General features: G+C 37.6%; 1 protein-coding gene across 4 annotated transcripts in view; it reads left to right on the forward strand.

Annotated features, from left to right (window-relative positions):
- Window positions 1-13,290, forward strand: part of PCDH11X (protocadherin 11 X-linked) — a 493,261-nt gene that overhangs the window by 52,500 nt on the left and 427,471 nt on the right. The gene's annotated exons all lie outside the window — the stretch shown is intronic.

Genomic DNA, 13,290 nt, shown 5'->3' on the forward strand with positions numbered 1-13,290 from the left:
ATTGGTAGTTTTTACAATATTAATACCAGAAGCGATCATACAAGGAGAGGGAGAGAGAAGTTGTAAATTCTGGTGAGCAGGCAGGGAATGTGGCATATACAAAGATTCATCCATCACTGGGGAAGGATAGGGAGATGAAAAAGGAAGCTAAGAGTGCTGGTGCCTGGCAGTTGTTTCCTGGCTAATACCAAAACAACTAAGAAGAAGGGTGACAGGCACACGAGCGTTGCATTGCTTGTCTTTTCTCCCAAAATGCTGCTCTTGTGCATTATCCTATGCTATTTTTTAGGGTATGCTCTGAAGATGCTAATGTCTTCTGGCTTCTGATATGTGTTGACCTTTTCCTTCCTTTTATAACCAGCAGATAGGAAAGTGGGGAAACTGCAGCACATTAAACTATTATGCCTTCTGAACAGGGTGAGTCTAGCAGGGCTGATATGACAGTGTTGTAGGGAATTTTGGGAAGCACCAGATAAGAAGATGATGGGCAAGGCAGCATCCTTGAAGGATGGCAAAGGAGTGGGAGATGAGATATGCAAGTCACTTTGTAGATGCACAAAGGCTGATGCTTTAGCATGTGTGCAGCAACAGAGGAAAATGTATTGCTCTATATTTTAGAGACAGTAATAGCGAATTGAGAAGCTGTGCAATGAAAGGAGAGTTCTTCAGTTAGCTAGACTTTTTTTTTTAAGTGAAATATAAAATGTGCTTATTGTCTGTGTGGAGCCAGACCTATTTTGTCAGAAGATGAAGAGATTTTTTTTTTTGCTATAACAATTTCTAAAAAAAAATAAACTCACTACAAACTCAGCTGAATACCTTATAGGTTTTTAACACATTCTCAGCAACTCTGTATCTCATTGGGAAGGTAACATTGATGTGTTTACAGTATTTCCTCGCTTTGTTACACTTACGTTACTGCCGCTCTCAAAGTATCGGAAAAGGTTGCATACAATTGTTGTGTTCAGTTTCTGTTGCAAAGTCGATAATGATAACGCCTTTTAGCTACACAACAGACTTCCATGTTGCTCTAATCCCCTGCCTCTTTCCAAAAATCTTTTTTAAATAGAAAAAACCAAAGCAAAACATCATAAAAAAGGTATTTTTGTGTTTTGGGTTCAGTATTACTTGGAAGTTTCGTAACACCGGCTTTGATTTTTTTACTATAAGAGAGCACTTTTAATTACCGCACAAATCAGCATCCAGATATTTTTTGTCTGCCTTCATTTTCTCAAAGTGTACCTCAGTAGAAAGTAACTTCTTTATCTGTAACTGGTTCATGGTACTGCAACTTCCAAACTTTCCAGTTGTCTGTGATTCAGCTATACGCTGTTTGAAATGCATGAACCCTAAGAAGACTACAGTTTTATCTAACATCTACATTTCTTCTTGTAAGACTTATTTACAAGTTATGTGAAGAGCAAGCTCCAAGAAGCGTGCTAAGGAAAGCAGTGTTTTCATATGTATCTACAAATACTAATGTTCTGCTTTAACGCTGGTGGTAGCTAAGCTTACAGGTCTTTGTTCACCTCTTCAGGGTGTTCATGTTGTTTACATATTGATGTAAAATGGACCTTGTGTCTGGCAATACCACCACAGTGTTAAAGATACTGCTGTTAATTACACCATTTTGGTACACTTACATCTGACTTCAAGCCAAGCTAATATTTAGTACAACTTCATTAATGCACTTAGAATTTACAAGTCTCGCAGGTCTCTGCTTTGACTACGAAGATTTTAGCATGAAGCATCTCTTTGGTCTCTTAGATATGAAAAGGAGGAGCTGTCTCAGTGCAAGTTTTGAATAGAATTCCAGCTCGGAGCACTGTAATGGGGAGTCACATGCGTACTTTCAAAAGATTTCATGTAAATTCTTTTTATTGATTACTTAGAGTTGCGTGTCAACTAGGTATACCATATACACAAGATCTTGCATAGGTGCAACAGTACCCAATTAGCAGTGGACTTGAGTGAAAGCATAACTCTGTGCTTACAGGAGCAGAGTAGTTTCTTCTGTGAGCTTATCCCGTGTACTACTAGGTTATTGGTTTAATCTGTTGCAGTTTGGGGGGAAATTAGATTGGTGTTACTGTTATAGTTCTATTACCTATTACAGTAATTTTCGTGTATTTACTTATCAGAAGCAGTTGGTGCATTCCTTCTAGGATAATATAATAATCCTTTTGTAGCTGTCAGTTCATACCTCTGTAATCTGACAAAATAGATTCTTACTCAGTCTCACAACACGTCAGTCTTGCCTCTGAGGGGGAGAGTTACTTCTTGCTACTATAGATCATCACTTGTGATGTCTTTCAATAGAAGCTTTCCCCTTCTTTCTGCTACAGTCTATCAATTCCATGACCCGTGGAAGATGGAGAAACAAGTCATCATGTTTCAAGCCTGCTTCTGCAAATAGTTTATTTCTGAGCCTCACAGTAGTTCTGGATCAAGTAACTAATAGAACTGTTTGAGAAAATCAAGAATGGAAGGAAATATAATTTATATAAAATGAAAGCTATGAATGTAGTTAAATAAAAATTATAGAGTGAGACTAGTTTTGTAGTTAAATCGGAACCAGAAGTCAGAGTAGTGAAATTGTTGTTGATAATAATATTGTAAACAGTGGTACAAATATGATAGTTGAAACCACTAACAATGGAGGATGACAAACAAGGTTTTTATGGCCTGTTTGTGTTTTAGTGTTGCACCAATGCTGAGTGGTTCAGTACATAGAAAGGAAGAAAGCATAGTTAATGTCCATGCAGACTTGGCACACAGAGACACAGACCTGTTTTCTTAACACAGGTGTTCACCAGATCATTTTCACTGTCCCGAGCATTAGCTGCTTGAACCTCACGTTTCTGTTGGGGTTTTTTTATGCTTTCATGCCTTTAAATGGAAGGTGAAGCATCCACCCTCACTTTTACTCTCAAACCGTGTTTGAATGAGGGAGCATCCCACAGTCAGTCATACTGAAATTACTGTGGATGATTTGTCTGCTTAGGCTTCAGCAGCATGGGAGGACAACGAAGTGGTATATTGGCCCTATAAGTAGGTCAGAAAAAGCCTGGGGTTGTTGTTATCAACATCTGCCTTCTGTGAAAAGAACTGCCAAGATAGAGCATTTTCTACATCTAAACAGACATTTATTAGTATTGTCAGGTCTTACTGAATATTGCAGTTAGACACTAATAAGATGAGGTAAATTCCAACTTCATCACTCTGCTGTTATCAAAAATACTTCGTAAATTTATGGTAACCCGCTAGTAGCAAAGTACTTTTGCACTAATTTTTATCAGCAACCCTTTCTGTTAATTGTGTAAGGGACACATGGCTGAATTGTAAAAGGTGGCTGTTCAAGATCCCAAGAATTTTAATTTTACGGACTTGTCTATACTCAGGAAAATACACGATTCGGATAGGAAATTCCTTGATTTCCTGATAAGACAACAACAGTAACTTATATACAAGGTGAAAATAAGGTGCATTTTAAAAAGCATTTGAGTGTTGGGCTCTTCTTGCTTTTCCTTCCATGGACATGTAGCTTAGATTGAGATTTTGAGTGTTTGCTTGGGTAGGGGGAATGGCTTGTTTCTCTTACATCACAGTCCCTTAATTGAATTAGCATTGGGATTTCATTCAGCATAACTTTGTGGGACAGGTTAACTTCCATCTTCATTATAATGGCTTATATGGATTATACTTCATATATTTGTGGAACAGTACTGTGTCTTCTTTCCCATTTCATGTGCCAGCATAGATGGGCAAGGTAATAGATTTAGGGAGTTCAAAAATAGATTTAGGATATTTTTTTTGCTCTGGAGTTGTGCTCCAGTCAAGCTCTAAGGTCACCCTCTAGTGCTTGTAATTTAATAAATATGGAGAGTTGGACATGTTGCCTTTCTAAGGTAACTTTTAGCTGCCCTTTAGAAGAGAGAGGTTTTCTAGGATAGACAGGCTGTCTTTTGAATGATGCTCAGTACTTTCTCCTGCGCTTCCCCCAAGTCCACAGTGGCAGCGGGGAAGAGGTCAGAACTGAAACATCTTTTCCTTTCTCTGTTACTACTACAAGATCAGTGTATTTTTTTAATGTTATAACATAGCTTCAGTTTTTTCACACGGGTGGTTCCCTCTCTTTGTCTTTTCCACCAAGATGTGGATAATTACTATCTGAAGTGTCAAGACTTATTTCAGCAGTCCTGTGAAGATGTACAAATACCACTTGCTGAGATGGCCAACTTCACAGGTAGATGTTGTTCGTAAAACTTATTTACTTGAATATAGGATTGTAGAGGCTTAAGTTCCATTGCAGATTTCTGTTAAATCTTGATGCACCTACCTTTCAAGTAATTTAGGGGCTTTTTTATTCTCTTATGAAGATGGTAATGTGCTGCACAACAGGGCGTTTAAAACTTAGTCTCCAGCTATAGGGCAGTTCAGGTATTAGTAAAAAGTCTCAAGTATTTGAAAGATTGAGCCTCACAGAGTCTAAAACTATTGACAGATACGTAACACTTCCCACTGATTATGTAGTTTAGTTAATGTTGTCCTTTGTACTGTTATGTAGAGCTTCAGATGCTGACTCTGCAAAGCTGACTGGTGGAATAATATTTTTGTTCCAGAAACCTGAGATCAGTTGGTTTCAGGTGAAGTGATAACTTTGAAACAACAGTATTAAATTCAGAAGTAGGTGTCACTTAGTCTTGAAATCAATTCTTGAAAAGTAAATATATTTTCAGAAGTTAATGCTTTAATGAACACATACAATGACTTAGGACAGGATATATTTAGGTAACTCCTTATGTTCTCCTTGAAAGAAGAGAGAGAAAAATCTGTTAGTATTGCAAATTGTAAAAGTTCTTATAGTTGAGTAAATCCTAATATCAAAGATGTGCAGAATTTTCTCATTATCAGTTTCCTTATGATATGAAAGATATATTGAAGTAATGAGGAATAGTTCAAATAGAATGGAATAGAGAGTTAACCCAGCTTTCAGTTTAGGTGAAAAGTAATTGGCTCCCTACTACCATTTCTCTTGTCTAGGTCAGGTAGTTTTGGGGTTATGGAAACTATGATATGAGCTGAAATAAGCCGAAAATGAGATACAGAAATTTGAGGACTGCTTAGGAAGGCTAAGAGACATTCTAAAATCTTGAAAAGCTTCCCTGCAAATATATTAAAGGGACAAATAACTTTCATTTTGATCTTATTTTCAATTAACAATTACAGGAAAAGTTGAAAGGTGGACTGAGGGAGAAACTATAAATATTTGTAGGTAGAATTCTTATCCTTTACATTTGACATTATCCTTGGACATCTAGTGAAATATATTTGCTTCTCACTGTTTAACCATTACTTAACTTCAGGAACATAAGGAATTAAAAATGCCCAACCCAAACCCAAAGTTATGGAACTGATGGGCAGGGGCAGAGCAGTTGACGTCATCTGCCTGGACTTGTGCAAAGTGTTCGACACTGTCCTGCACGACATCCTTGTCTCTAAATTGGAGAGACATCAATTTGATAGATGGACCACTCAGTGGATAAAGAACTGGCTCGATGGCCGCATGCAAAGAGTTGTGGTAAACGGCTCAATGTCCAGTTGGAAAGCAGTCACGAGTGGTGTCCCTCAGGGATCGGTGTTGGGACCTGTCTTGTTCAACATCTTTGTCAGTGACATGGACAGTGGGATTGATGCGCCCTCAGCAAGTTTGCCGACGACACCAAGCTGTGTGGTTCGGTTGATACGCTGGAGGGAAGGCATCGGATCCAGAGGGACCTTGACACGCTTGTGAGCTGGGCCTATGCCAGCCTTATCAAATTCACAGCTATAGGTTGGGCAGAGAAGAGATTCAGAGCAGCCCTGCGGAGAAGGACTTGGGGATGTTGGTTGATGAGAAGCTTAACATGAGCCGGCAGTATGTGCTCGCAGCCCAGAAAGCCAACCATATCCTGGGCTGCATCAAAGGAAGTGTGACCAGCAGGTCGAAGGAGGTGATCCTGCCCCTCTACTCTGCTCCTGTGAGACCTCACTTGGAGTATTGTGTAGAGTTCTGGTGTCCTCAACATAAGGAGGACATGGAGCTGTTGGAGCAAGTCCAGAGGAGGGCCACAAGGATGATCAGGGGGCTGGAGCACCTCCCGTATGAAGACAGGCTGAGAAAGTTGGGGCTGTTCAGCCTGGAGAAGGGAAGGCTGCGTGGCAACTTCATAGCAGCCTTCCAGTATCTGAAGTGGGCCTGTAAGGATGCTGGGGAGGGACTCTTCCTTAGGGACTGCAGTGATAGGACAAGGGGTAATGGGTTCAGACTTAAACAGAGGAAGTTTAGATTAGATAAAAGGAAGAAGTTCTTTACAGTGAGGGTGGTGAAGCGCTGGAATGGGTTGCCCAGGGAGGCTGTGAATGCTCCATCCCTGGCGGTGTTCAAGGCCAGGTTGGACAGAGCCTTGGGCAACCTGGTTTAGTACGAGGTGTCCCTGCGTATGGTAGGGGGGTTGGAACTAAATGATCTTCAGGTCCTGTCCTGCCCCTAACGGTTCTATGATTGTAACCCTGTTTCCTTTTTATAGCTCTCTTACCTCAAAAATCTTATTTACATCATCTTCGTATAAGACTATTTTCATTTTTTGATGATGTAGTTTAACACGCACCTTCTTACAAAGCCCCTTCCATTCACCCTTTTTTTTTACTCTCTGAAATATCAAAGTATATGCTCCTTATGTGAATGTTTTGTAGTAGAATTAAAATACTGCTCAGTAGTAATTTGTTTAGGGACATCTGTACAGATAAGTGGGCATCTGTGAGCAGTGTCTTGAAAAAGTCACTGGGGCTGATTTTTAAAGGGAAACTGTCTGATTTGCATTCTTACAGCTGTGAGTTAGTGTCTCTAAGTAGATAAAACTCTACTGCTGGCTGGTGGTAGTGAGTCAAGAGTCAAGGTAATTGCTTCTTGCTGGTTGATACAAGGCTCCTTTAGGGTGGTTTATGGCATTATTACTGTAAAAACTGTCAGGTCCCGTTATCCTGACATTGCTTTGCGGGATTGACTGAAGACTGGAGGAGAGTCTTGCTTCTAGGCATGGTAAGTTCAGTGAGTTAGGGTGAGGGACAAGTCGGTGTATCTTTTTGCATTCAAGGCTCTGATTTTCACACTAGCTGTCATGAAACAACAATATACAACTTAGCATGTCTCTGTGTGAGAAGGATGATAGACTCAAGCTGGAAGGCACAAATCTGTCATATGGAGGTCTTCGCTTTGTCTATTTTATATGAATATTATCTTTTGCTGATGTCCAGACAGATCAGCATGCTAGTTAACACAGATGTGGTGATGCTTTCTGAGCATAGTAGACTAAGGATTTGTTTACCAGTCCTCTGGAAACCAAGTGTGTAGACAACACTTAGAAATTAATATCTTCTCAAAATACATTGAGTAAAAACTTTAGTGTCATTTATATGGAAAGAAATGGTCAATTACACAAGAGATAACAGTAAACTACAATAAAAGCAGTAACAAAACCCCCCCATCTCAATAAATGAATTGTAGTTTGTTTTGCGTGTGTACATGATACTGGAACTGCAAATATGCGATGTCAAGCAAAGTTGCAAAAAGTGTGTTGTGTTTTTAAGGAGTGACACTGAAGTATCCTCATGCGAATGGTGATGTTTTATGTTTACTATAGAATGGCAATGTAACACACCTGAGGCAAATGTATAGAAAAACATTAAATGTCACGTTCAAAAGCAGTGAACATATGAATGCTTTTAAAAGCTTCACAGGTTGCCAACATTTCTAATGTTAGCAATATGAGTTCTGTACAGGTGTAAAATGTATGGCAGAAATAGTGTTTTCCTTTTGTCATTTCTGTGTTACAAGTTTTAGAGTAAGCTCACTCAGTAACTGAACTTTTGAAGGTCTTTCAAGGTCATCAATCTTTCACGTAAGCCTCAGTAGACTGAAAGATTCTTTTTGCCCTTTTGTGTAGGTTTAGATGCTGGTCATGGTTACCTGGAGCATGGGGTTTTTTTCAATGTGCTTATTTGGTTTCAGATAGCTGTGTGAGCTGCTTGGAGGAAAGAAACAAATCAGTGTTACGAGCTGAAGTCTGGCTTAAGAGAATTAGAGACTGATGAGGGTTTATGAAGCATGTGAATGTAGACAGTTAAAAATACTTCAAAAAATGCTGAAGGATCATTGAAGATGAGATTTATTTTTTTTTCCCCCACCAGTTAATTGCAGAAATTATTGGCTAAACATTTTATGAGTGCAGACAAACAGTAAAATTCTCTAGGAAGATCTCTCTCCATGTTAAAACTGAAGCTGCGATTGAGTTTTACTGGTCACTTTATCAAGGCTTCATTTCATTTCTGTAGCAGCTGCCTTGAGTCTTGAACTTTTCCTTGTGTTATGCTTGCCATAAAATCCTCCTCACTTTCAGAGGGTAAGAAACTATTATTTGTATTTAATTTGACTTCTTCTACTTTCTCCTTTCTACAAGATGCAAGCAGGAAGACAACAGTTTTAATGGGATATCACTACAGAGTTTGCTGCTGTTACAATTGCATGGAGATTTCTTGTGTATGTCTCTACTCTGAAAACTAATTTGAGTTAGGAAAGCAGAAATGTGCGCTGTCTCCACATATTTCACGCTCCTTCTGGGGGCTATATCTATAAATATGTGTAAGTAAAAGAATTCTAAATGGAAATCTTAATTTTTGCAGTTCTCATTAGCTTTCCTCGGGACAATCTAACTTTGAAATTCAGTTTTTGGAAAATCAGTACTTTCACAGTACTGAAACTAAATAAATTTATTAGCATTTTTGAGGAGTAAATGCTTTTATCAATATAAAGCAGCTCCTGTTCAGTGTTTAACCCATAGATACAGTTTTTAAAGTCAGAACCATTTTGAATCTGTATATAGAAATGAACTGCAAATTTGCCATTGAAGTACTCGGGTGAAGAGGACATCACTGCACCTTCCTAATGTATTGAGACACCCTTAATGCCTTACAGTGTAATGAAAAGTGCAAAGATGAAGAGCAAGGAATTCAGCTCTCCAGGTTTTCATCACTTGATGATGATTTGGAGACAACTTGGAAGAATTTTGGGGGCCTCAGATTTCATCGCATATTCCTGTTTGCCATCGTTATTACACTTCCCTCACCTGTGTGTCATTCTACCAAGGTAGCCGTTGTTTGCTCCCAAATACAGCGGGACTCGCACTGAACTTGCTGCTGTCCAACGAGTGGTGTAAAAGCCTGTTCTTGACTCTGAGACAAATCACTGGATTTCTTTGTGTTTCTCTCCTGTGGTGGTGAGAATTCATCTGTCCTGACTGCTTTGCATGGATCAGGCCTTCCTGCCCCCATACTTAGGGGTCAAATATGGCCTTCAGGTTTCTGGCTCTTATTTTTCCCCAGATCTGATAGATGAGAACAGTGCTAACAAATTACCTCTTCTGCAACTTTTTCTCAGCTGTAGTAGGAGAAACAATTGTAGCTTAGGTTATATATTTACATGTATTTAGCAGTTTTATATATGGAGCATCTTTTATTCTGGCACGTTGCTAACAGTGCACTTAGGTCAAATTATACTGCACCCGTAATCTTTAGTGTCTCAAAATATACAATATTTTAAAGACTTAATATTTGGTATGTTAGAGAGGAAAGAGGTGGGAGCCTTTTCAAAATAACCTGAGAGTTTACTGCCACTGTGCTAGTACATTATTTTCATATATTCACTGTCAGGATCTATAAATAAAGATGCTTCTCTTTGGCCCCTATTTTATTTTTATTTGTTTATTTTTATTCTTTAAAAAATGACCTGACATACGTTTCTGACTTTCAGACCATTTATTTATGAATTATGCTAGTGAAACTGCCTTTGGTTTTCTGCTTGATCATCACCAATGTTTCCAACAGGTTTTTATTGTTTTGGTAATTTTCACAGTTAGAAAGTTTGTAACTAAACTCATTTATAACTAAATAAGACCATTATTACTAAAGGCAGCAAGAGCTATCACCAGCCAAGCATAAAACGTATTACATTTAAAGACCATTATTTTTTTGCCCAAATTATTGCTGCATGGAATATAAAAGTTTTTTGCTCCATAGTAATTCTAGTTGCACAATCATTTTGTGAGGATTTTTTTTTCTGCGTCTTTTAGTTATGGTAATAGATGAAGGAATACATATTTTACTTGTAATTTGGATGACTATCACAAAAAACCTTGAATTAGGTTTCCACCAGACTGCCTGCAAATCCTAAAATTATTCTGATAATTATTATTAAAAATTCCAAGTTATTCATGAATAATTCTTTTTCGCATACATTTGGGACAGTAAAATAATACTGATATTTAAAAATGTTCAATGAAGAAAAAAAATGTGAATGATAATATTCACAAAACTTTCAGATTTTTCTTCTGTCCAGTTCACTTTTCTATGACCTCTATTTTTGGAAGGGATGAAGATTTCCAATTTTTAAGCTATGTTTTGCATATAGGAGATGCAGTTTGGTTTTATTTTTCATAAAGCACACAATATTAAATAAGTTTTTATAATGATAACGTGTTCTGAATTTAATTTTACTTTTAGCTTTCTAATATTGGATTTTAGTGATAGAGATTTAAGTAATTGTAGTTGTTTTTACCACAAATACACTGTATGTGGTATTTTTCTTCCTTTCAAGAGGAGGAGGTACAGGGAGGAGAAAAAGGCAAGTCCAAAATGATACTCCTTGAGCTATCAAGGAATACATGTAAATTGAGTGTCAGCCATGGATTGTGGCACTTGACTGCATTAGTATGGTTATTTTTATTCCAAAGTTTATTACAAAGTGATTTATATTCTCTAGCCCAGAAATATAATTGCTCTGAACACTGAAGTCCCGTAGAGCTTTTGAAGCTGAGAGATGTAGCAAAGAGCATTTCAGACAATTTTAAAGAAACAAAAAGAAACATTGTTAAAAGGAATGAATTCTGAGTCATCAGCTGTCAGTATTGAAATACATTTTTCTCACATTGTGCAATAATTGCTGGCTCTATTAATGTGATGTGTGTTACTGCTTTGGTTATTGCTGATGTTCCAAAGTCAAATAATTGTAGTGTTTTTTCTTTGCTTTATCAAGCAAATTGACTTTTTTACTTTCCTTTTTCTTTTGAGTCAGGATCTTCCTCACTGCTTTTTCAGAATGGGATATTATATGTCTTTTTCACTTTGAGATTACTTTTTCCTCTTCGTTTTAACTCCCATCGTATAATTTTCACCCTCATTTCCAGTAGGGACTTTTCAAAGTCCCTATTTGTTGTAGCACATTTAAAGGTATAAACAAAGTAGTAACTTCTGTTTTGTTCCCCATCCCTATTTCCCATGTAACCTCAAAAATAGTATTCTGGCAGTTACATACTAGTATTTTCCATCGGTGAATTGACCTTTGTCAATGGAAAGCCAACACAAAGCGTGAATAGCATAATTGGAAAGCCGGTCTTACAAATAGACTATGAAAGATTGAACTTTACTGCTTCCCAGCAGTGTTGCACTAAAGTGCATTGTTTTAAGACTTTGCCCTTTGCTACACCTTTACATATGATGCTTAGCTAGACTTCTGTATTTCCAGTTTTTCCATGTGTCTGATTTCAGAGTCTCAAATAGTTACCTCTGCCAAGCCTGGTTATTTCTGCCAAGTACTAAACAATGGCAGCAGTGGACAGCATGGACAGCAAAAGAATCTATTTTATTTCTATCGTGGTTTTTGCTTTCAAGGTTGCTCGTGAGGGTGGGCGCCTAGAAGGCAAAAGTGTGCATTTTAATCATAATGAAGGGGAAAAAATTGTTCAAAGAGTGTAAATAAAAAAAAAATAGAAAGGACACAAACCATTCCAATGGTTTCTCTTCTGCTACTTCTGTATATGGATTGAAGGATGACTATTTACAGTATTAATGACTCTATAAAAGATGAGTTGTATCATCTTTCTATTAACTTTTGGAGGAAATAAATGAGCAATCTGAATAACAGTTTTTTGTTATTTAGAGTAATGCTGTATGAGAGAGAGTGGTGTCTTCTTTCGAACGGCCTGGGCAATTTTCTAAAAGGGTATGTTGGCTTGAAATCCTGTTCTCACTTTGTAAGGCTATCTAAACTGGTATTGTTTGTGCTTTAGTGTTATTTTCTGTAATGCATATATTCTGTACAGTTGGTGATGTGATCTTTGAGGGCCACTGAACTGTGAGATTTGGCTCATTGTGGTTTGGTTTCTGGTCTCCAGAGTAGTTGTGAATGAGTGACTTCTGCTTTCTGTGCCTCAGTTTCCTTTCAGCTGAGTGATGTGAATGATACTGACTTGGCCTGCAGATGGCCTTGCTGGATGAAAATGAGTTTCATCTGATCATGTATCCTGTCTCTAACACTCGATATCAGACGTGTAGGAGAGATTGTAAGAACAGGACAAGGGTGTTTTCCCAAGCTATTCCTGAGGTTCCACCAGTTTGAGGCTCACAGGTTTCTTGTCCAAAAGTAGTGGTTCCGATATTCATATCTTTATTTGGGTTTTTTTTTTAGTATGTGCAGTTTCTGAATTTGGGTTTTGAACCTATTTTGTAAAAATTGTAAATTATCAAATTTGAGCATTTGGAATTTAGATAAAGTTTTAAAAACTACATCATGAGATAAGCACTTATTTTAGCTTCTGTTTACATCAATTCAGTGGTGATATTCAGACAGCCTTGTCTTTGAAATGTGTTTTGGATACAGCGATGAAGGAATTTAGCTTTATTATTTTACTTAGAATGTGTATAGTTTTTGATAGGCTGATGGAGGAGATCAGAAACTGTGCAAATACTTTTTTTCAGAAATAAGTATGCCTATTGTATTGATTAAGTAGAAATAAAATTAATTTGCTTTGTATTTGAAATACCTATATGCTTGAGCAAAGATAAAAAGTTAAGGTCAGAGACAGAAGCAGAATTTATTCTATCCAGTGGCAAAAACCTTTGTACTACTCGAGGAATAAGGTTTTCTTCAAAGCTTTCCTATGTTAAGGAACTGGAAGAATAGCCAAGGCTGTGTAAGAAGTGAATTTACCATTGTGGAATTAAGACTTAGGGGGTTTAGATGCTTCCTTATTAACCTTTGATAATGACTTTTAAATAATTTGATGTGTGAGACTATAATTCAGTATTTGGTTGAAAATTTCACTTCCAGACTTGAAACCTTTCACAATATGTAGTGTGTGCGTGTGGGTTGTGTGTGTGTCAAAATCGGTATCTAACATAGTGCTAGACAAAATGGTA

Source organism: Strigops habroptila, chromosome 9, assembly GCF_004027225.2.
Source record: "Strigops habroptila isolate Jane chromosome 9, bStrHab1.2.pri, whole genome shotgun sequence".
NCBI lineage: Eukaryota > Metazoa > Chordata > Aves > Psittaciformes > Psittacidae > Strigops > Strigops habroptila.